A 25138-nucleotide genomic window follows, 5' to 3' on the forward strand; every position below is an offset into this window, starting at 1 on the left:
TAAGCAAATCTTGTGTTGGGATTTCTTGGCAGCCACCATTCAAACCAAATGGATCAAATTTGAGGTAGAAGAAAAAGGACTTTCCTCTGCAGTTTGTTTTGGCTCTGTAATTCTAAGAAGTAAGGAGGCAGGGTTTCATTAACATCTCAACATAAAATTAATGCCATCTAGATACTTAAATACTCCTACAAACTCATAATAACCACACAATATCCCTCTGTTCTTAACATTTGTATACCTTGATTTAAATGGAACCAAGGGAACTCTTTAACCAAGAGTGAGCATCATATCAAGACAAACTAAAATCCTTAAAACATAGCTAATATTTCCCTTCATTATTCTTCTCTTTTCAAAAACTAATTTTATTCTGGTTGGTTGCTCTGGTGTGTATTCTGTGTAACATGGTAGGACAGTGGTGTCTCTGAATTATGAAGTTAACCCGAAGTCATTTCCATATCACCACTGTCTACAGACTTGGGAAGAGTGTTCCCTTCACAAGAGAAGATGGAAGCCAAGAACTGTGATTCTAAGATAGCTCTGCAGCCACCAGAACTGAATACTTGGCATAGGAAACAGAGTGAATAATATCATCCTTGTTTATAAAACTTTGATGGAGTCTTAGGAAATCATTAACTTGATAAGATTTTTATAGTCCTACTTTGTGTGAAGCTTGCAACAGATCTTGAGCAAATCTGACACAGAATTCTAAACTGTTTCCATTCCCACTGGTGATCAAAACATGTGAGTCTAAGTGATAATTTGCAATTAGCAGACTATATGACAGCTAAACCAGGAAGAAAAAGTGTTTATCTGGAAATATTTCATAATTGCACTTCAGTATTATTTCTGCTTTCATGCATGCATCACTAAGCTATCTGAATCTCAGTAATAATGTTCGTTGAGACAATCATGATATTTCTGCTTGTCTTCTGTTTTAGATATGAGCTTCTGAGACATAAAATCCAGCAGCCACTTGCTTCAAATCCCCCAGAAGATTTAAATCTGTGGCACAATATTTATTCAGGAACTCAGTGGTTTTACAAAGATAAGAGTCTTAGCAGGTGAGATTACAAAAACTATAAAAACAAATGCTGGCATTTAGTTTGGGGCGTGTGGAGTAGTTCAAAGTACCCCAGAGTCTTCGTTATGTGAACCTGTTATCAGTCTTGCAGTAGAATATGTTCAGTTATTATCTGTGGCATTAATCATTGAAGTGTAGCCGAGGCATGTTGAGTGTTTGCCATCTCAACTGTGTGCTTGCAATAAGCCTTTCAAGTCAAACTTGGTGATATGTGAGCCCAACCTATTGCCTTTGTCACATCTCTATCTAGACATAAAACTTAGTAATGTAATTTAGAAGAATTGAATACATCTGGAACTGTGGAAATCAGTGGGTGTCTCCCATACTCACCTGCACTTAGGGGATAACGGGTTGTAAGTCACTGAATTAGTGAGACTTGAAAGAGTTGAATCTAGAGTTTAAAACTAAACCATGGGCCAGTGGGTGATAGCCGCCAAAACAATACCACATAATAGAGTTAGATCTAAGCACTCTGATCTCTTGCTAAGGAACCGGCTTTGTGAGCTGAGGCAAACCCTTCACCATCATTGGGGCTCCAACTGTATCATCTGCCATTCACTAGATCCTATTATTTCTCCATTTTCTTGGTCCAGGCAATGTGTTGAAGTTTCAAAATATGTGGACTATTGTCTGAGCCCCATGCCAGTGCACTGCCAGCCATCCCTCATCCCTCCAGCTTCTGTGTCCCAGACACTCTCACTGTGTTCACGAAGAACAATGTGAAGAATTCCTATCTCTGATCTCTTTCCTCATCAGGCCCCTTCCGTTCATCAGAATCAACTACACTTCAGGTCTTGGCTAGAAAGTTCTTCCTCCAGGAAGCTGCCTGTCCCCTCTCTTGCTGGTCTGAATATAAGCTGAAATAAACATTCCCAGGACAGCTATCTCTAGAAGGACTGTGCGGATAAACAAAATTATGGTGTGGGATCTAAGTAGATACATGAGGCTAAATGTCCAGGATTTTTTTCCCCACAATTAAATTTGATTCTGTTTTATTCAAGGAGTCAAGCGGCTGGAGACTAAGGTCAGTTGGCAGACCGCTTGTCTGACTTGCGGAAAGTCACAGGTTCAGTCCCAAGTAAGGAGAATATATGTGATGTAGAGGCAGGTAGCAATAAGATGACCAGAAGTTCAAGGTCATCTTCAGTTACCTAATAATTGCTTACACCCTCATAAACAACTTAGGGTTAAAACTCAGGATGTGTTTTCCATTTCTTAACGTTCAAAACATATGACCCAGTCATCTTAATGTGAGACCTTTCTTTTATTTTTGTTATTAGTCCACCCCTGTAAATCCAATGGGACATTTGCCCAAAGTGGGCCGTCTATCTTGCCATTCTGAGAGGAAGCTGGGAATTAGCCCTCACATGGGCTCAGGGTTTTTCTGATAAAGGGGATGAGTGAATACATTGCTTACACAGGTGCTTCTTCATCTACCCTGATGGCAGCCAGGACTTCCCTTCCTGCTGGTGATTCACAGCTCCTCGCACACTAGGAAAGGACCAATGTTGTCCCCTATATTGTGACACCATAATGAACCTTTCCCCTGGACCTACCCAGGTTCCCTGGGAATCTGGGGGAATTACTTTCGGGACCACTGCAAATCCTCGGCCTCATAGATAATAAAATCCATGGATACTAAAATCATGGATGTGAAATTATGAAGTATTAGCTAGCATATAGCCCATCACAGGCTGGCATAGGCTTCAATCATCCCTGCACTGTTTACAATGCTTAGACCAGTGTGAAGGCAGATAGTTGTTGCGCTGCATTGTTTAGGGAACAAAAAAAATGGTTCAGTGCCAGATGCTGTTATTTTTCTAAATATTTCCTGTTCATGGTTGGTTGAATCTGAGGCTGTGGAACCCTGGGGCACAGAAGGCTGACTTTGTTTATCCTATTGATTTATCCATTTGACTGTTTTTGTAGTCCTTAATTGAATCCATCTCGTTTCAGAAGGCATACATAATTGCCTATTCTCCCCAAATTTCTCTGTAGAGCACTGAAGTGTTTTTATCACATCTTTTAAAAAGACATTTTTATTTTATATGTATGGGTGTTTTGCTTGCATGGATGTCTGTATACCACATGCATACAGTACCCGTGGAGGCCAGAAGAGGGTGTTAGGTCTCCTAGAACTACAGTCACGGCTGGTTGTAAGTCACCATGGGGTTGCTGGGAATCAAACCCAGGACATCGGGAAGAGCAACCAGTGTTTTAACACCTAAGCCTCTTCTACAGTCACCCCACCACCCCCATCTTGTTTCATTTTTATCATTATAGACATATTTAGAGCAGTGTTGAGAGAAAATTCTTCTGATACAAAACGTGCACCAAAGAATGTCTGGGCTTCCCCTTTATAAATACAGTTATGACACTGAAAAGAAGTTGAAGTTACTGCCTTCTTCAAGTGGTCTGTTTACTAACTGTGTATGTTGATATAGAGAAAGAGTTTAGACAGCAATGGCATAGTTTTCTATGCAATTTTTATATCCTGAAATTCAAGACTCTTTTATAGTAATTTTGTCTTTTATATCGTATTATAGAATGCAGGTCATCAAGCCAGTTATCTACATAATTTAATTCAAACAAAAATACCTTTTGTTTTTGTAATTATCTTAGGGCAGGGGTCATTTGTTAGTGCATTTCCTTGTTCCCATAAGCATGCGAAGGGCTGAGACTCAGCATTTCACATGAGGCCTCTCAGAACCATTGAGAGAGAGAGAGAGAGAGAGAGAGAGAGAGAGATGGAGAGAGAGAGAGAGAGAGAGAGAGAGAGAGAGAGAGAGAGAATCCAAGCAAGCTTTTGTTTGTGGTAGAGATGAGGAAGACTCAGTATGGGAAGTAGCTAACCAGACCGACTCTTCAAGAGCATTGTTTATAGTGATAAGAATATTGAAACTTGAATTCTGTTGAGATGTCAATAAAGTTGACACAGATTTGATTCTGATGAAAACAACCCAAGTTAGTCCCAGCTACATTGAAGAAGACTTTTACCAGTTAGCCAGAGGCAGCAGAGTTTGTCAATGTACACATTTGACCCAAAATAACTTTCACTGGACAAATGCTTCCACCAGACTAAATACCACATGACATCGAGAGCTAGACCAAATCACACCTCCTCATTGGTGAGGTTAAACTTTATGGTCTCATTCGTTTGCCTCCACCAGAAAAGGGAAAAGTAAATTTTAGGTAAACAGAGTCTAAGTTTTCTCATTTGAAAGCATTCGCATGGGGGTGGAGGGCAACTCATTAAGTAAAACCCTTGTTTTACAAATGTGAGGACCGGATATAGATCCCCCCAGAGTCCATGCATAAATCAGGTGCGACAGCCTTTGCCTGCAGTCCTAGCACAAGAGAGACAAGAGACAAGAGAATCCCTAGGGTCTGCTGACCAGGTAATCTAGACAGACCAGAGTTCCAATGAGCGAACCTATCCAAAAGTTAAGGTGGAAAGGAACTGAGAAAGAAAAGCCACCAACTCCCATGTCTGGACACCTTGGCCCCCATCCCCTGGTCCACAAACAACAGAAAGCGTGTCCCTCAGCGCTCACACTGACTTGGGCTCCAAGAGAACAGACGGCAAGTTCCTTATTCTTTGGATCGAGCAGGTGACTGCTAGACTGTCGGAGATAAGGTTTGAATAAATTAATGAATTGGAGTGGCACTGCTCACTATGGCAAATACTATTTGTTTTCAGTCTATTTTACTCAAATTCTTTGAGATTCAGTAGCGATCATTTTTCTGTTGGACGTGAATATGTTTGTGTCTGACCTGCCAAATTACATGTGCCCTGAAATCCGTGAGGGTGACTGATTTGGGAACTATGAACACCTGTTTATCCCCGCAAGTAAATGAGAGATAAGCAGATAGAGCCTGCGTCAACTAGACAGAATCTAATGGGCGCTTTTTTTTTTTTCCAACTAAACAGAATTTATTTTTTTTCATTTGAGTTCGAATAGCTGGACCTTGAACTGAGAATTGTTCCACAGATTCTTAACCTGTGCTGTTTTGCACAGAGGAAAATATCATCATTGTATGTGTCACCTAAGAGTCTTCATTTGCTATTGGAGCAGGGGTCTTCTGGGATAGGTCTTGCTGTGAGTACGTGGTACCAACTGGCCTACCGTTCTATTTAGGAAAGCTTTATGTTGTTGAGTGGAATGCCCATTTGGCACCACCAGTTAAGTTCACTGCAAAGACAGTGCAGAGAGTGAATAGGAAAGCTACTTTTGGACAGCTAACTTATCCTTCTGTATGTGTAGGGATGAAATATGAGCCACACAGGTATGTAGACAAGTTATAGGAATACACCATTACTGAGTAAAGTTTGCTTTTGTTGGAGACAAAGAGATGGCTCAGGGGTTAAAAATGCAGAGCTGTTTTACAAAGGACCTGAGTTAGGTTCTCAGTATCCGTGTTAGATACCTCATATCCTCCTGTGATTTCAGACCCATGGGGACCAACTCCTCCTCCTAAGGTACAGTAATTGTACTCATTTCTGCACACACACACACATATGCCCCCATTCATACACACACATCCATGGGGTCCAGCTCCTCCTCCTAAGGTACAGTACCTGTACTCATTTCTGCACACACACACACACACATATGACCCCATTCATACACACATGCATACACATACACACATATGCCCCCATTCATACATATATGCATACACACACACACACACACACACACTCATAATAAAAAATACTCACAAGGTTAAAAATACAGGGATTTACTTTTTAAATTATGTTTTTGCCTTAAAAACTGCACATTTTAGTTTTTCATTTAGTAGGAAAGAGATTTTTAGTATAAGTTAGAGAGATGTGACATTGAAAAGATGGCTCAGCAGGAAAGAGCACTGATTGCTTTTCTAGAGGACCTAAGTTTGTTTCTCAGCATCCAAGTCAGGGTACCCAGAAATGCCTGTATTTCCAACTCCTGGGGATCCATTGCCCTCTTCTGGCCTCCGACGACACCCGAAAACACACATATATTGAAAATCTTCACAGTTCTTTTTTAAAGTTGGAGAAATGATAAAAGGCAAACATGTGGTGTCACATGAATGTACACTGACCTCTCAGATAAGTGAAGCAATGGGTATTTGAAAGACCGAGTCCTCAGAAGAGACGGAGAAGTTCAGTGAGCACAGGCAGCTGTTTCGCAAACCTAGGTGAATCCGTTTCACTTCTAAGTGTCCTGGGGTTTGGTTTTAAATCTCTAAAACGGAGAAGACATTCAAATATTTGAAGTAGATGAGCTCTAAAGGCCGGTCTACTTGAGAAGTTTTAGTACCATCTTGAAAGCCCACTTTTTTAGTAGCATGTATCCATATGGTCTGTGCCTTCTGTGCTCCATCTATTTTATATCTATATGTGTGTGTATGTATGTATGTATGCACAGATACATATGTTCCGTCTATTATATATGTGTGTGGAATAGATTGTGTATATGGAATATATATTACCTGATCTACCTAAATTGAATATTGCATAAAATTATGATAAAATTATCATACCTACAAGTATTATGGGAGGGAGACCCTCCCAAATTTGTATACAAAGAAAAATATCAGTGCTATTAGCTTGACACAACAAAGGCTGAAACCAAAGTGTCATTTGGAGTCACAAAGGCTGTCACTTGTACAGTAGCATCAACACGCGGAAGGAACGCTCAAGCACTGTAGTGGAGAAGATTCAGCTTCTGGTCTTCAGATACAGGAATAAGACTATTTTATGACTTGAAATACAATTATAATATTTTACCCAGGGACAGAGTTAATGAAGCCAAGGTCATTGGTTCAATTCCCACGGGAGCCATTAGCTTCTCTTCCTTCTATTGTCTCAGCCCCGCCACCCTCTTAAACCCGACTCACCACCCTTCCCATTCATCCTGGGGTCACAGAGGAAATTGGGCAGGCAGTCTGGATGCAGAGGTAAATCAGCCCCTCCCCTCAGCTAGAGAGGTACCGAAGGTCAAGGCCCAGTCATGTGGCATCATCCCAATAGGGGCAGAGCAGATTATCCCTGGATTGTTATTGTTATTATTATTACTTTCCCATCACACTGGAAGTACCCAGTGCGGCAGCCTGGTTCAGCGTGTCTTCAGTCAGACCCCTGCATTTAAATCTTGGCTCTTGTAAAGAGTACAATGAACTGGACAAGCTCTTTAATATTTCCAATCTTATTTGCCTCACTTTTAAAATCCATACTATAATAGTGCTTTGTAGGGTTGTAGAGAGATCTGGGTCACCGGAAATTCCTGAGGCTGTCGCCTTTCGGTGGCCTTGGTCCTGCAGGCTGGTGAGTTCTCAGTGAAGAGCGCATAGACAGGTGTCTTCCCAGGGTTAATAACATCAAGTTCCACAGGCTGGGTGGCCAGAAACAGCACAAGCCCAGAGAGAGGGTCCTTGCTTACAGCTCTCAGAGTTAAAGTCACCAAACAAATTGTTTCTGAGGTCAAGCTCCCCCCAGAAGCTTCAGAAAGCAGTCTTCTTCTAACTTCTGATGGTCCCAGCATGCCCTGGGGGACCAACACTCCTGCCCCCTCCCTGTCTTTATGTGCAGCACCCCCTTGCCATTTAGTGAGGTTTCTGGAAATAGCACTCTTGCCTTTGGTGACTAGCTGGGGTTGTGACATTTTGAGACTTTGGCCCTGGCTTTGAAGGCATCAGAGGCTGGATACCTTGGGAAGAAAATCTGAAGCCAAAATTGGGACAGTCACTTGGAACTCAATATATCTAGGCAAGTATTTCCATACAGATTGTTACAGAGTCAGGGCCTGATTTGTCTACATATCGCATTTTCCTACTCCGGCAATTTTGAACCAAAAAGATGGCCACTGGATTCCTGCTTGAAAACCCAAAGAGATAAAGAGTTAACAATTTAGCATGTACTCAGGAAGTTCCTATCATGCTTCATATCCATGTTTCTCCTTTAGCGAAGGGTTGGTCCAGTTCCTCTGTAGTGACTCAACATGTCAATGGGACCCAGCACCCCTCGCTGTTACTAAACTCTCAGAGGGGCAGTCTTGGGCACTCTGCTCACAGATGGGGTTTCCTTTAAGCTTTTATCTGCCAGCCAATGAGATTACAGGGACAGAGAAGAGGTATAGGAAAATGATAACGGAATCTGATCTTTGAAAATGGATGAGTTTCTCTAAAGAAGAGCATAAAATTCCCTGGATGATATTGGGACAGAGTGCTGGCAGGCTGCCAGCCTTGTAATTACATCGCGAATTGAGCCATAATCCTCCCTGCTTCTGAAAACAGTAAGAACAGGGAAAACGATAACCTGCGTTTACTTAAAAGACTGACATTTGCGTACAGCTTCCAAATAAAATGTTTTCCTGGCACTCCGGTTGAGACTGGAGAGTTACGGAGATAATGGCATGTTTTGAGTCAGAAGAAAGGAAATCATGCCTTTCCTAGCAGGAAAAGGAGACAGAACATTTTGTGGGAAAGAATTCTGTATTTTGTGAGAAAAAAAAATCAATGCATTTCATTTTCCATAGAACATAATTTAAGTGCCTTTTTTGTTTGTTTATTTTAATAAAACCTTCAGGTTTACAACGTACGAATATAATCTCTTTGTACACAACAGTGTGGGTGGGCTTTATACCAAGCCAAGAAGTGGCAGTGACCACCTTAGCAGGCTTTCCAGAGAGAGGAGCCATTGTCACCATGAGTGTCCTTAACTGCCCAGCCATAGATGTGAGATGGGAGAAACCAAGTGAGAACACTCTGCATGTCTCTCTTTCCACTGAGTGTTAGCACGCATGTTGCTTTCTGTTGCTGCGATGGAACACCACAAACAAGGCAGCTTAGAGAGGAAGTGTTTATTTGGGGTGATAGGTCTAGAGGATTGGAGTCCAATTCTCCAGCAAGGCCATACCTCCCAAACCTCCATAGCAGCACCACCAACCTGGCACCAAGTATTAAAATGCTTGAGAGATTATGGGGGAACATTTCTGATTCAAATCACCACAGCACATTAACAGTAAGTCAAGGCACCAAAGCTATGTGCATATATGTTCACATGATGTGGGATTCCCCTCTATATGCTATGAATGTGTCTGGTTAATGAATAAAGAAGCTTCTTTGGCTTGTGTTAGGGCAGAATAGAGCTGGGCAGGAAACCTAAACTGAATGCTGGGAGAAAGTAGGCAGAGTCAGTGAGAAGTCATGGAGCCACTGCAGGAGACAGATGACAGATGAAAGGATAGAACCTTACCTAGGCCACAACCACGTGGCAATATACAGATTGATAAAAATGGGTTAATTTAAAATATAAGGACTAGCTAGAAGTACGCTTAAGTTATTGGCCAAAGAGTATTGCAAGTAACATAGTTTCTGTGTGATTATTTTGGGTCTGGGCAGCTGGGAAACAAATGAGCAGCCTCCACCAATATTTGCATATACAGATGTGCTTATGTTCTCGTATACAGGAGCACACGTATGTGGGCAAATGTGTGTAGAAGCCAGAGGTCCACCAAAGGTGGGCTTCTTCTGGGTGTTTCTCTCACTGTCCTTGAACTCATGAATTTCCTAGCAAGCCTCAGGGGTCAGCCTAACTCTACCCCCGCTTTCCCTGTACTCTGTCATAAGCAGACACCGCCATGCCCAGGTTTTATGTGGGTTCTGGGAGTGGTACTCCCGGTTCTTGTGCCTTCAACACCACCTTCCAAGGTGTGCTGAAAGAAAGAAAGGCCATGCCCCAAGATTCTTCTCAGCAGCATGCTCTAGTCAACTAAGTAACCCCTACCGGGTACCAGATCTTCAAGGGTTCCCTGTATCCCAATACTACCAGAGGCTGGGAACCAAGCCTGGAGTGTGGAGGCCAGAGGGACATTATATATAAGAGCATCCACTATGTTGATCTATGTTTCCATCAAATAATTCATTTTTTAAAAAATCCTAGGGCTTTTGTTAGTTTGGTTTTTTTGTTTGTTTGTTTGATTGATTGATCAGTTTGTTATTTGGTTGGGTTTTTTGTTGTTGTTGTTGTTGTTGTTGTTTTTTGAGACAGAGTTTTTCTCTGTGTAGCTTTGGAGCCTGTCCTGTAACTCCCTTTGTAGACCAAGGCTGACTGCGAACTCACAGAGATCTGCCTGCCTCTGTTTCCTGAGTGCTGGGATTAAAGGCATGCACCACCACTGCCCTACTGTGTTTGTTGGTTTTTAATGATCTGTGGCATTTGGATTAGAATAATTTGAACTATTTTAATGGGAGATGTTGAGTTAATTGATCTTATGCTTACCTTCTGTTACATCTTCAAGAAAAATTGGTTTTATATGAAGTTGCATTTATTTGTGTGAGTGTGTGTGTGTGAGTGTGTGTATGTGAGTGTGTATGTGAGTGTGTGAGTGTGTGTTTCCACCCATCCTACTCTTCCTCCTTGCTCCACCTTGCCCACCAATTCATCTTAAGAGCATGCCCATAAATGTAGTCACCCCCCCACACACACACACCTTGTGATGCTTGAATACTAAAGTGAAGATGTGGCTGTTATGTTCCTGCTCGCGGACATCCTCGGTGATATCATCGCATTCCTGAAGTCAGCGTGCTTATAGAAGCTGACAAACCTAATAGACCTGAAGCGGCCCGCTGAAGTTTCATTACCTCAGTAATCAGAACCTCTGACCTTCGGGATGTAGGTAATGCAATCTGCTCTGATTTCCATTCATACCTTGGAAATTTTTCAGAAAATTCTTCATGAGCACAAAGGTTAACTCTGAGAAGGGTCATCTGTGAAAGCCTGCTGCAGGATCCTGTCCCTCCTCTGGGCGACCTGCTATCTTAAGTCAATTAACTAGTCACTCCTCTGCGAAAGAGCTGCCTGTTTGCTCAACTTTCATTTGGATGTTTTCTCTTGCTTGATAGAAGAAAAATTGGTGCATAACCTAATAAGTTGGATGGTACAAAGCTGTTGTTTAGCACATCGTGGTGCTGAAAATTTTGGGAATAAATTTTGACACCTTTGCTTAATGAACATCATCTTTTAAAATGTATGAAATAAGTGTGTACACACACACACACACACACACATTTCATTCATTCTGGGCTGGGAACTGGCTCAGTAGATAGTTCCAGCATACCTATGCATGAGAGGCAGGGTAGGAGACTCCCCAGAAGCCCCCAGCACAGTCCATCTGGTAAACAGTGCTGAGCAAAAGCAATGCCTCAAGGTAGAAGGTGGCCACCAACACCCAAGGCTGTCTACTGGCCCCCATGCATGCCCTCTGACCTGCACGCATGCACCATAGTATGCGTTCATTCACATGAACCTGCACATGCACTCACATCTCTCTCTCTCTCTCTCTCTCTCTCTCTCTCTCTCTCTCTCTCTCTCTCTCTCTCACACAAACACACACACATACACACACACAAAGAGAGAGAGAGAGAGATTATAATAAAAGACATATTTTTTTCTCTTCTGTGATTGGTACAAATGCAACATTCCTGGTAAATTTTTACAGTCACAAGTTGACAAAGAGAAGCCATCTGATGACGTTTTTATTTTTATTGGGACACAGGCAATATAACCTTCTGTTGTCTCCATTCATGCCTTGGAAGTTTTTCAGATAAGTCTCTGTGAGCACAAAGGTTGACTCCAAGAAGGGTTGGCTCAAAGCCATCTGCAAAGCTACTTGACAATTCGCCTGTTTCCGTTGTATATGTTTGTCATGGAAAATAAAAACAAGCGTGCTTTCCGACTTTTGCAGGGGGTAGGTGGGTAGACAACACAAACTTCGGCACCGAGACCATCTTTTCTTTCTCCATTCTCCTCCATACCTAATGTATGAGGGAAAAGAAAAATATGAGTGTCTGTCACATTGACCCATCAAAAGATTTCACCCAAAGGCAATGATCTCTATATTCATTTTAAAGATTCACTTTTATTATTTTAATGTAGTGGGCATTCATAGTTAGTAATATCTTTTACCCTTTCCCATGTTTTATTTTGCATATAATAAGCAATTAATGTGCTCTTTCCCTACTTTTCTTGTTGTAATTCTCAGTGTTTGGTTTATAATTTTCATTGTTATTTAACACTTACAGAACTATTTTCTCAAAGTGACGTCAGTACTTAGCATCAATCCTTAGATTTCCCCTATCCTAGATTCTGGGTTTCGATTTACCTCTCTGTCCTCTGGATGATGATTGCAGAGGGTTTCATTGTGGACATCATTTATTATTTTACTATTATTGTTATAATAGTATTTTGTTTGTTTGTTTTGTGCGCATGCCTGAGTTCTCCAATAGGGTCTAGGGGAAGCAACTTGAGGGAACTGATTCTCTCATTCCACTGTGGCTCCAGGGATTGAACTCAGGGGGTCACATTTGTGTAGCTGATCCTTCCCCTCTGAGGTATCTCACTGGATCTTTTTTTTTTAATGTAACTGTATGTTAATTTTTGCCTATATAGGATAATATTCCTTTCATGTTTGGAAATTCTTTTAACTTTTGTCAGTACATAAATATCTTTGCCCTTTTTTGCACACAGATGATCATTTAGATGTATATGAAATTCTTAGATCAAATATTTTCCCTCAAAACAGGCTGACACTAATCTATTCTTCAGAAACATCTGATACTTCAGCTGGGCCTTCTGAAGCTTGTCTGACATCCCGCCGCCCCCACCCCTACCCTCGCCACCATGCTTTGGGTATGGACTTTTCCCACCAGCTCCTATGTTTGAGCACTTGGTTCCCAATTAGTGGTACAGTGTTGCTGGGCCCTAATGGCTTCCTCAGGAGAGGGGTTGAGAAGGTGCAGCATTACAGCATAGACATTGAGAGCAGCGTAAAAGGCAAACAGCAGACTCACTTATTCAAAAGTGGGGAGAGCCTCGCATCCCCTCCTCCCAGCATCCAGACTGTGCTCTGATCCATTGACATTGCATGGTAGCCCCTTACTGACTAGGCTCTATCAGGACCTCTGACAGTGCCTATTCCTAGGTCCTCAAACAGCATCACATGGTTGGCCCTCATTGGCTAGGCAAAATCAGGACTCTGACAATGACTATGCCTAGGCCCTCTGGCAGACTCCATGTTTGCTCATCTCTCAGCTTTGTAGAACTTATCTTCCTACAGTGTAATTTTTAAGGTTGTGGAACTTTGGGGTCACAGTGCCTAATTGGCATAAGTGGGTCAAGCAGAGCTGCTTCGGAGGTTACAGTCTTGTCCTCAACCCCACCTCATTGCCTGCTTCCTGATGAAACAGCAAATGAAGAGGCTGCATTGCATATTCCTGCCTTCTCCACCATGAGGGGCTGTATCCTCTGAGCCTAAATCAAAATAAATCCGCTGAGGTGTTCCATCTCAGCAGCAAGGCCAGTAAGGAACATATCCTACTGTGGATATCATTTAATTTTAGTTTACTTTAGTTGTAGTATACTATGACGTAACTACATTTGGATAGAGTGTCAGCATTCGGGTAAGACAGTGTGGTGGTGGAAGTGAGACCACCAGGTCTTGAGCTGCTGAAACTGTTTGGAAAGGATTAGGAGGTGTGATTTTGTTGGAGGAGGCGTGTCACTGGGGGTGAGCTCACACTAGGCCCATATTTGCTCCTCTCTCTCTCTCTCTTGCTTGAGATTTCAAAAGCTCACACTAGGCCCATATTTGCTCCTCTCTCTCTCTCTCTCTCTCTCTCTCTCTCTCTCTCTCTCTCTCTCTCTCTCTCTCTCTCAAGTTAGTTTTCAGCTACTGCTCCAAACCCATGCTGCCAATTTCCCCACCATGATAGTCATGAACTCTAACTCTCTAGAAATGTGAGCACCACATGGAACACTTTCCTTTATAAGTTGCCTTGGCCATGGTATTTTGTTATAGCAATAAAGAAGTAAGACAGATTATATTCTGTTTGTAAAAATCTCTTCATTGTGGATAAGGCTTAACTAATATATCCATGATTATTTATTGCATTTACTTTTCAAGATTGTCTATCTATTCTCCGCTCTCAGTATCTATAATAGACTATAATGGGTATAATTATGTTCAAGGGCGGTTTTCTACCCATTCTCATCTTGGTTCTGGCTTGAATGTAAGATGTTCCCACAGACTATGTTTTTGGCAGAGCTATTTTGAGAGGTGGTAGAGACTTTAGTAGGTAGGCCTCACTGGAGGAACTTAGAACTGGGTGTGTGAAGGTTCTCTGCTTTCTGTCCTTCATGAGGATGCAGTCTTCTTGATCACACATTCCTACACATGAGCTTTAGCCTCACCTCAGACCTACGGGAATAAGGTCAGAGATCTCTGGTCAAAATCCTCTAACACGGGGTCAAAAGAAATGATTTCTTCCTTTAAGTCTGTCTCTCTGATATTTTTATTATTTAAATTTTAGATAAATTATATTTGAATCATACTCTTTGTCCTTCCCAACACCCCAAAGACCATGCCCACCTCCCTACACACCCAACTTTATGTTCTTTCTCTCTAAAAATAAAAGCATAAAACAAGAAACAAATTTCAGAATAAATCACACACACACATACACACACAACAGTAAGACACAAAAAAACAAAACAAAACAAAAAGCACACAAAACAATTATGGAGTTTGTTTTGACTTTGTGAACTACTCCAGGTCATGGGGCCTGCCCTGGAGCATGGTTGGTATACCCAGTAACACTCATTTGGCAAAAACTGATTTTTCCTTTGCCTGTAGGTATCATTTGCAAATAGCTTCTTGGTTAATGGTTGGATTTTGTGTTCATTTCCCCTTTTCCTTGCTATAATTTTGTCTAGTTTGAACCTGGGCAGGACTTACGTATGCTGTCAATCTCTGTGAGTTTGTGAGTGTATCAGGCCTACTGCATCTGGAAAACACTATTTCTTTGGAGACATCCATCACCACTGGCTCTTCTAATCCTCTACCCCTTCTTCCATAGAGATCCCTGAGCTCTGACAGTAGAAGTTTGATAAAGACATCCCAATTAAAGCTCAGTGGTTCAAAGTCCCTCATTCTCTGCACATGTCCAGCTGTGAGTCTCTGTTAAGTGCCATCTACTGCAAGAAGAAGCTTCTGTGATAAGCAGTAACCAAGGCACTCATCTATAACAGAACATCCTTGTGGGCCATGTTATTGCTGTGTTCCATTAGAAGCTTAACAGTAGTAGGATTTCTCCTAGTCCTTTTACTTATCTAGTCTCAGGTTCTTGATTATTTTAGAAGTATCATATATGGATTCTACCTCATAGAGTGAGCCTTACATCAATTTTTAAAAAGTGACTTGTTGCTCCTATAACATATATGCCACTGTTACACTGTTGTATGCACTGTTGCATGTCTTTCTGGCAGATCACTGTTTTTGGTTGCATCTTGTCACCACTCTGGATTGTGACTTTTTCTTCAGTCTTTGGTATTGTGTATCTGTATATTCTGCCAATTTTCTCCATCCAATGCAGGTTTTAGTTCTGCCCTCTCTTTCTGTGTCTTCCCTTTCTTATCCAAGGTAGATCTCTACACCTTTCCATATCAAATCTGTTATCAATTCCAGGCATCTGTTTTCATATACCTCATAGCTTCTTTACATAAAGGGATGTCCTTTTGTGTTATTTTAAAAGAACATTACTCAAATGTTTTCTAAAGCCTCCATCTCTTCCTCATGAAATTAATAGTATGCAGTCTTCTAGGTGATGTTTACCTTGTGTTGCATAATGAATAATCCATATAACGTAATTTCCTCTTTAAGAAAAAATTGCATTCAAGTCAGGTTTATCAATGGACAGAAAAGGTGAAATTTACTAGCTTTCTCTTTCTAACTGATTTCTTAGAACTCTTCCTCTATCAGAGAGGAAGTAAGGTCCACAGTCTCTAATTCGTTCTGTCTTTTGAAAGAAGAATGATCTTTTGTCTCGCAAACGGTTCGCTGAGTAGGAAGAGGCTGTTGTGACTCAAGAAATGCAGACTGTGCATTAGCTTCACAGAGTATCTCGTGGTAGAGACTCATAGCAACACAAAATGTCCATTTGTGCTAAAACAACAAAATATTAGTCCATATTAGGATTCTACACTATAATAGCTGCACTCTTGGAAAAAGACAAAGGTAGAAAGGTGACCCTTACTGTCCAGTTACACCACCTGTTTCTACTCACAAGACCAGAGGAGCATTCACAGGGGGCTTCCACAGCAGGACTAACCACAACCTTTGTCCTCATCCCTGGGGCAATGAATAGCTTGTAATTTTGTGTTAAGTGGGCTGGCAAATGGAACCAGGCTAGAAATGGACAAGTAGAGGGGTTTTCTTCAGACCTTGACATAATATCCATTCTATTCTTGAATGTGCAATGCCAGTTCCAATACATGCAACCTTTGAATCTGCGTGTGTGCCTGAGAAACATCTATAACAACTAAAATCTGTTTACCTTTGTATCATATTGAGTATTCCACCTAATTGAGACGTTGCCTTTAAACCAAAGCATTCCTCTAGGAATAAGGGAGAACCCACCAGACTCAGGAGGAAATAGAAGGTCACAGCTCTGAGTGACTGGAAGATTCTGGGGGCCCCTTCCAATAATACAGAAGAAGGAAGCAGTTGCTGGGTGTGGGGATGCTGGCCGGCCAAACTGGGAAAGGAAAGACATATCCAGACAGTGGAGTCGCCTGGAGTCTGGGAGAACAGCTCCCATGGTTGCCGGATTTAGGGTCCCTCAGCCATCATAAGGAAGATTTCCATAGATGCAACTGCTTTTGGGTTACCTTTGCTCCTTACCAGTGACCCCTCACCCAGACTCCTGTTAGTGGCCCAGAGGAAGAGAGTACTGCTTCAGAAAATCAGGCTTTGGTACAGTTGGTACTTTATTGTTTGGTCTACATGGGTTCCCTTTCTAGGCAAGTAGATTGGATGTGTTGTGTCTCCCCAGGAAGACTATCATATAAGAGTTTGGAAGCACTTAATGTCATAAAGGTTTAACTTTTGAATAAAATTTAGATTAGTTGGGGTATGAAGTAGCTCAAACTTGGCATCTAAGACACCCTCCATGCTGTGGAAGGGACACAGATTAGTGAGTGATATTCCCATAAGCCAGTGAAGAATATCTCTAGTGAGAAAAGGAGCTTTCTCACAGACAGTCTACCCAGCTTTACTGGATTAGACCAGTTTCATCACTGAGGAAATATGAGAACAGTTGGTGACATCAGAGGCAAAAATCATGTCAATCTCCAGGGTTTGCCAACTTAATTAACAAGCCTCCTGGAATAAAGTCTTCCAACCACACTGGCATAACCACCTTTTTAAAATATTGCTGGAGGCCAAGCAAAAGTAGTACCATGGTTAGGGGAATAATCAAAATTAACACTTGCTGTTTATGCACGAACCCAAAATGTTAACATAAAGGAGTGCTCCATGCTGCGTTGCTTTGCATTGCACCTTCTTTGTAAATAATTATATTGATATTTGGAAGGTTATTTGAATAATTATAAATAACATATATACATGTATATATTTAAAGGAAATGTTTAAAGTTTATGCTCAACATGACTTCTTGATTATAGAGTAAAGTGAAAGATAAAAATTTTTTAAAAATAAAATCTAACTCCACCAGTTTCACCACAAAGAAGATTCTAGAACCTATTATAAAGCTGAATTACCATCCACTTGCTTCTATTAAATTCTAAAAATATTTAGCAAGAGAATTTATTGTGTTTCCGACCTGCCATGTTTACAATGTTCTGTTTTCCGTCAACAGTTTTTCAAAATCTTCAAGGTGATATGGAATATTACACATTGCTTTGGAATTATGGGGCCTTGAACAAATCCCTGAAAATCTTCCCAGATGTTGATTCTCATGTCATTGGCATCTTAGCTCCAAACATGGAGTGTCAGATTTTCCTCTCGGTCTTCAATAAAGTCCGTGGAATCAACAGCACAGTGGTACACAGGACCACATGCAATGAGGGTGAGTAAAGATGCCAAGAGGTTCTCAGCTTAGTGATGCCAATGGTATCGATTGATCCATTCCAGAACTGAGATCAATTATCTGTCCAGCTGAAAGGAAGTGGGTAAAAACCAAAATGCTTACCTGCTTCGTGTCAACTGACAGACGAATAAACCTGTCCCCTGGAAACAGCCATGTAGAGCTGTAATGACTGTAGTCACTGACCACCAGACCTGTTCTGCTTGTTCCTTTCAGCGCAGGTTTAGTTGGGAGCCAGTTCACATCAGCAAAAGGTGATATTTAGAGAGATTTTCTTCTCTAAGATTACCCTCAATAGCAGTCTGCTTTTCACAATGACATCCCAGCTCAGGAAGAACCCACCCCAAGTCACCAGAAAATGCTAGGTGCAAGTTCAGCCTCAGAGAAGAATTGCCTATGTCTGGATTTCTAAGCCAGTTAGCGAAGGAGAGGAAGCCGGAGAATCAAGTTGTGAGTCAGAAATGAGCCTGGGATGGTCTTTCTAATCTTTCTGGCTTTCTATGGTCTCATTAGAAACATTATAATATCGTTACCTCCCAAGCAAGTGTTCCAGGCCATTAGCAGAACTCTTTAAGTAGGGAACCCATTTCCCTTTGTAATGCCAAAGGTCGGCACCTTTTGTTTATAAAATAGGATGAACCACAAGGACGATTTTTCAAATAGTTACGATGAGTTTTTATGATAAAAATAGGCCTTTGCATAGTTATTTCTGACATGCTTGAATAATTGTGTAATTTAATGCTAAGTGAGATTTTTTTCTAATGTTAGATTTCATCATTACCTATGGTAATCAACACTCAAAATCATTTACATAATGACAATATTGCACTATTGCTTCATATTGCTTGAGTTAGAAGCTAGTAATGGCAAATGATTTTTCACATGCCAGTAGCCTTAGTATATTTGAATTTTATTTTATTTTATTTGGCTTAAGGAGGAAATTCCCCCCCACCCCTAAGGAGACTTAAAGTGAAAGGTTGAAAAAAACGGCAAATAATAGATCCATATTTCGAGGTGCAGACGGGTGAGTAATTTATCATTTATACCCCACTGGTCACATAGCATCAGAGATTAGCACTACGCTGGTGGTATGAAGCATTTTGCCACCAATGCTTACGGTTTCTAACTGGGAGCATAATAAGCCAATTTGCAGAGGACTTCAGACTGTGCTAACTTCATCATAGGAAAGTAGTTGTGCAAGGATCCCTTTGCTGAGCCTCCGTACCAATCTGCATGTAGTTTAACAGGAGCTTTTTGCAGAGACAGCTGGGGCTTATTCAGGCTCTTGCTTTAATTCTAGAGCCTCGGGGCATGCTTCCTCCAGAGGTTGTCATCATCAACAGGACAGCTGTACGTGTCATCTGGACATCTCCTTCAAACCCAAATGGCAGTGTCTCCGAGTCTTCCGTCTATGTAAATAATAAGCTCTCCGAGCCTGGAATGGATGTGTGGGGGCCGTTTATTCGGAAAGGCCTGTCTCCCGTCACTATCTGTGACATTCAGGTCAGAGCATTGTTTTGTTTCTTTCTTTTTTGGATGGTTAAGCTCATGGATATGTTAAATAAAACATGCCAAGCGATGTCTGTGTGTGCAGGCTCTCTGTCCTGGTTACAGATTATTGTTTATTTGATGGCAAAGGGAAGGGAGAAGAGGGAAATTGACCAGAATGAGAGGGTTAGCTGCGAGGGCTTTGCAGACTCGAATCCCTGGAGAATGGTTCTCGGTGCTGGTGAGAGAGATGATAAAATGCCCACCGGTGAAGTGAAGTTGGTCAAACAGTTACCAAAATCCAGTCTTCCAGATTTATCATCTTTCTCGACCTTTTATTGGTATCAAAATCAGAATTAACTTGTAGATAAAGAGATTTGTCTCTTGTTTTTGTTTGCTTGTTTTGTTTTTTTCTGCCACTCACTCGGGGAAGTAGCATAGCTCTGGGTGTCAGCTGTCCCTTTTATAAAGGCATGGCATGGTTAATGTCCTCCGCTAGCATTCTGATTCTGAATGCAACGGGAAAACATAAAAAGTTTTATGAACACACTACAGGATTTTAGCCGAGGACGGAAGGAATGAGTCTGCTCAGCACGCAGCAATCGCTCCTCAGCCTCACCTATGTGGCAGGGCTGCATTAAATTCATTTGTACTTGGGAGTCTGGGACCTTCTAAGTCCATGCCTCCTTCCCTAGAAGAATATTTACTTATACACTGACATGGCAAATTTATCACAAAATTCAGAGAGTTCACTGTCTATCTGAGGCCAAGCCTTTGGACCTCACCAAGGTCTACTGAATCTGAAATAGGAGGAATAGCAGAGCCCAGGAGTATATAAAATCTAATGTCCTGCAGGAGCTCAAAAATCTTGTATGAATGTCAGACACATGAGATAACAAGGCCAAGGGAATAAATGAGTGAAGAAAAGATTTCAGAAACTCAGCATTTATAGAGAAGACTGCAATTTAGTAAATTTTTAAATAATCTATGCAACTTCTAAAATTCATGAGCGTTTCATGAATAATTTCCAAAAGGCATTAAATGCAGGAATTTTATTCGACCCCAGAAACGTTTTGCCCGGAGTGCTATGTCTGCCCATGTTACATGTTGTTTTCCCACGTCTGAGAGTGAAGCTTGTTTATTTGGCTACAATACTCTGGTCATCCCTACTGTGACCATTGACTTGGCTTCATAAGCAACCATAGACAGAGGGAAAAAGGGAAACAATAGACACAGAAAGAAAGCTTCGTGGGTTATGTTTTCAGTTCCAGCAACCTATGTGAGCTCATTAGCATGGCACGCATGGGCTGGCGTTTGCACTCTCAAGCCATAGAAGGGCCCACGCTGATAAGTGGACCACATACAGAAGTCATGCCTCAAGTCATTCCGGTTACAGCTTTTGTGAGCAAAGAGCTCAGGGCAGCAATGGAGGCTTTGGAGTGAAGTCTTCTTTGGGCCCCTGCTGGAGGATAAGACTGAGTTCTAGAGTGAAGCCTGATCATTTGCCTTGTAAAATCTGAAAGGCTGGAGCTAGCAAGGTGGCTCAGTAGTTAAGACTGCTTGTTGTACTCTCCTGAGGACCCCTGTTGGGTCTTAACACCCGCAGATCCATCCATGTTTCTTAAAAATGTCTTAATTACCAACTCTAAAAGATCTTAATATCCTCTTCTGGCCTTCATGCACGCACACACATACACACACACCTTTGTGTGCACACACCCCCCAAAAAATAAGTGAATCCATGCATTCCTATATACATATGTAGCTACAAAGCTGATTTGCAGAGTGCAGGCTGGCGATGAGAATGGTGAGGCTGCACACACATGTGCAGTTCAGTCTTTGCTATAGAACAAGGCCAAGATATCACATTGCGTGTCCTTTTAGTAATGTGGAAACCCTTGCTCACCCTGATGGATTGGTTCAGTTATAGCTAGAAGAAAGCACATTTCAACCAGACTTATGTCATTGAAACAAAGACAGAATGTCAAAACTGAACCCAAAATTTGAGTTTTTTCCTTACTGTCTACACTGTAGATTTTTGCTTTTGTAGTCTAGTATTATCACAGTTGGCATATTTATGCGTGGCTGGAAATTTAAAAGTTAAATTTTAGTGCCTTTTTTATGAAGTCAAACGTCATTTAAGTCAGCATTAAACAAATATACCCAATATTTGAATGAAACTTCTCTAGGTTAACCTCTTCCACAAAACAACAATTGATTTTAAAGCTGATCAAATACCCAGTTATCTCACTGGATAAATTCTTTTATATTACCATTTCGAAGGGAATCATAACTTTAATTTTAAGACTTGATTTTTAAGGTCTTTTCAAGTAAACATGTTAAATCTCAATATGTAGATTTCATTCACATGTTATACGATTTGGTAGTAGAGATAGACTCGGGGTAGAGCCTGGTAATGTTACATCAAAAAGAACGAAACACAGTGCTGTGCTTTCCCAAAGTCGACAAAGTATTTTAGAGAAACACAAATAGACCCAAGTAGCTTTGTCCTTCCATTTAAATGTAATGTTTAGCTGAGAATGCAGTAGGATGCAGGAAAGCCCCAAACAAATATCGACCATCTGACTACCTTTCAGGTCTCCTGATTTCTCTGCCTCCTTCTTTATAGACTTACTAAAATGTAGGTCTGAGGACTCCTCACATGTTCAAACTAAAGAATAATGAATACGAACACAGAATGGATTTTACTAGAGGTCAGACATGATGGCAGTTGGGAATAGAGAGAGCCTGGGTAACAGGCGCCCAAATTGAGAAGCAGTGAGTGCTGGTGTTGTTAAGCAGAGTAGGGGCTAAATCCACAATATTCTACTTTATTGTTAGCTAGAAGGGATGAACTCAAACTCTAAGCCAGAAGAAGTTAGGAGGCAGCGCCATTCCTTCCACCGACTGTTCATTGCGTGCTGTAAACACATGACATGTAATCACCTGTCAAAATGCATCACTCACCCTACAAACCTGAACTATGATTGTGACATCCAGAAGGCAGTGAAAAGTTCTTTGGTCAAGAGTCCATCAGGAATATATTGTGTATACTAAAGACATAATGAATTTGGTTGGGTTACTCAGGTTAATCTTATTGTGTACCAAAGCGTAAAATTTATATTATGATTTCTATCACATCGTATTTTTAAGATAATCTATCTTAAAGATATTTCTTGTTTGTACTTAATCATAGTGGAGGATCTTAATAATGTTTAAGTCTATAAGATGTTATCACAAAAGGCACCATTGCAATTTTCAATAACATGATGGTACACTGTAGAAAACCTGTTCAGTTCCTGTTTAGATGCTACAATTCTGGGAACAAGATGGTGTCTCCAAACTGCAGTGTGGATCTCATCTATCTGGCTCCAAGTTCTGATGCAAAGACTTGGAGGATGGTTTGACTTAAAACCACAGCACCAGAATACATTCTCTTACCTGGGTGTCTAAGACACTGAATGTCAATTAGCACAAGAAAGGATATAGTTCAGGGGCCAGAGAGAGGGCTCTGTGGTTAAGAACACTTGCTGCTCTTTCAGAGGACTCAGATCTCATTCCCAACTCTCACATCAGGTGGCTCACACTCACACAGAACTCCAATTCCGGGGGATCTGACACCCCTCCTGGCCTCCACGAGCACCAGCAAGCACATGAAACACATCTGATGACACACACACACATTTTTTAAATAAATATTTTATAAAAAGAAATACAGCCAAGTTTACCCTTAAATGCTACGTGTGGTGGCTGGTCCACCAGATATCTCCTGTGTATCCGCTGTTCTCCTCTCAGCCACCGGATACACTCCTTTGGGTTACTGATGTTTGATGGGTCCCATTTCCAATCCTAAGTTCTTCCACCCTCTCAGTTTTTATTCTAACTAGGTGGCAAAATTAAAGGGGTGAGTGATGATCGCCTGCTTGATTAAGGGGACAATACTATTGCTGCTGGAACAAATGGATATAAAATAGCTCGGCCCTATTGGGAGGCTTTCCTGGGCTTCATTTTTCTCCCATTAGACATTAGCATTTGGGCGATTTGTTGCAAAGTGTCAAGACTTCCAGGAGATATCATCATTACAGCACGTGGTTATAGATCTGGAGAGCGCTATGCAAGGATAACCTATTAGGCTTGTGAATCACCACCTAAGCGCCCCCATCCTTCGACTACTCTGAATAGATTAATAAGCCCTTCTCTTTGTGAATGGTCAGAACCGGAGACCAAACATCGCCACGTTAATCACTAAATCAATTGTCCTGAGTCCTGAGCCCAATTCCGTATTCTGTTCTGAGTTCATCCCACTGGATTCAATTCAAATCAAAAAGAAGAATATTTCCTAAGCCCCTTGAGGCTATAGCAGACTTGAAGAGATTCATATGAAGAAGGGGAAGGTGGATTCAGTCTGTTGCCGGTCTGTTTTGAAGATGATTATATTTATTCCTTTCCAAACTAATCTTTGCAGGTGGAAGTCTATACAAAAGATGCCTGCACAAAAAGCAATGGAAGCCAAGTCAGCACTGCGGAAGATACTCCAAGTGACATTTCAATACCTATAATCCATGATATTACTTCAAGGTACCCAGCTTTTTATCAGTCAATCTAAACAACTTTGATCATAAGAAATGGAAGCAAATATCAAAGAAATCAGTTTAGCCATGAAAATCTCACTTAAAGGCTGCTGTAAGTATGGGTGCATATCAAATTTCTTATATTTCTCGGGTAATCTACACCGCATACCAGAAGCATTAAAACCTGATTTCCTGATTCCATATCTCTTGCCTAGTCATCTATTTACAGATAGTTGAATGTAAGAATTTGAATGCAAGAGAGCCTCTTTATTTGAATGTGTCCTTTAGTGAATTTTTTTGTGAAGCAAAATTCTGATTTTAACTAGAATGACCACTTTATAACTGAATCTCTTTGAAAATATTTGATTTCTCTATCTCAGATTGCCCTAAAGCTAAAAATAGGTCTCAGATAAATAGAGCAAACAGAATTTGGATAGCTTCTAACAATTTTATCAGAGTTTTAATAGAATCCCTTTCTTTACCCTTTCCTTGCTCAGAAATTACCAGAGGTTGAAAGTGAGGCCTTTAATAATTCAGATTTGGGGCTGGAGACATGGCTCTATAAATTCAAGGCCAACCTGGTCTGCAAAGCAAATTTCAGGAGAGCAAGGGCAACATAGTAAGGCTCTTTATCAACAAATAAACTAAAAATTAGAATAAGTGCTTGCTTTGGCAGCATCTATATTAGAATTGTAATGATACAGAGACTATTAGCATGACCTCTGCACAAGGAAAACACTCAAAAATTGTAATAATAACCCGGTGTTAGCAGTAATAAAGCTTAGTGGCAGATTTATTTATAGGCTATCGTTGGTGTTTTTGGTTTTAGCCATTCTAACAGGTGTAAGATGGTATCTCAAAGTTGTTTTGATTTGCATTTCTCTGATCGCTAAGGAGGTTGAACATGACCTTAAGTGTCCTTTGGCCATTTGAACTTCTGTTGAGAATTCTCTGTTCAGTTCAGTATCCCATTTTTTAATTGGGTTAATTAGAGTTTTAATGTCTAGTTTTTGAGTTCTTTATATATTTTGGAGATCAGACCTTTGTCTGATGTGGGGTTGAAGATCTTCTC

At 41.0% G+C, this 25138-nt stretch overlaps 1 non-coding gene across 1 annotated transcript; it reads left to right on the plus strand.

Annotated features, from left to right (window-relative positions):
- The first annotated feature begins 24726 nt into the window (after positions 1–24726).
- LOC130875279 (U6 spliceosomal RNA) lies at positions 24727–24834 on the plus strand. Its single transcript, XR_009057208.1, has one exon. It is a non-coding gene; the product is annotated as a U6 spliceosomal RNA (small nuclear RNA).
- The last annotated feature ends 304 nt before the right edge of the window (positions 24835–25138 follow it).

Source organism: Chionomys nivalis, chromosome 5 (genome assembly GCF_950005125.1).
Source record: "Chionomys nivalis chromosome 5, mChiNiv1.1, whole genome shotgun sequence".
Taxonomy (NCBI): domain Eukaryota; kingdom Metazoa; phylum Chordata; class Mammalia; order Rodentia; family Cricetidae; genus Chionomys; species Chionomys nivalis.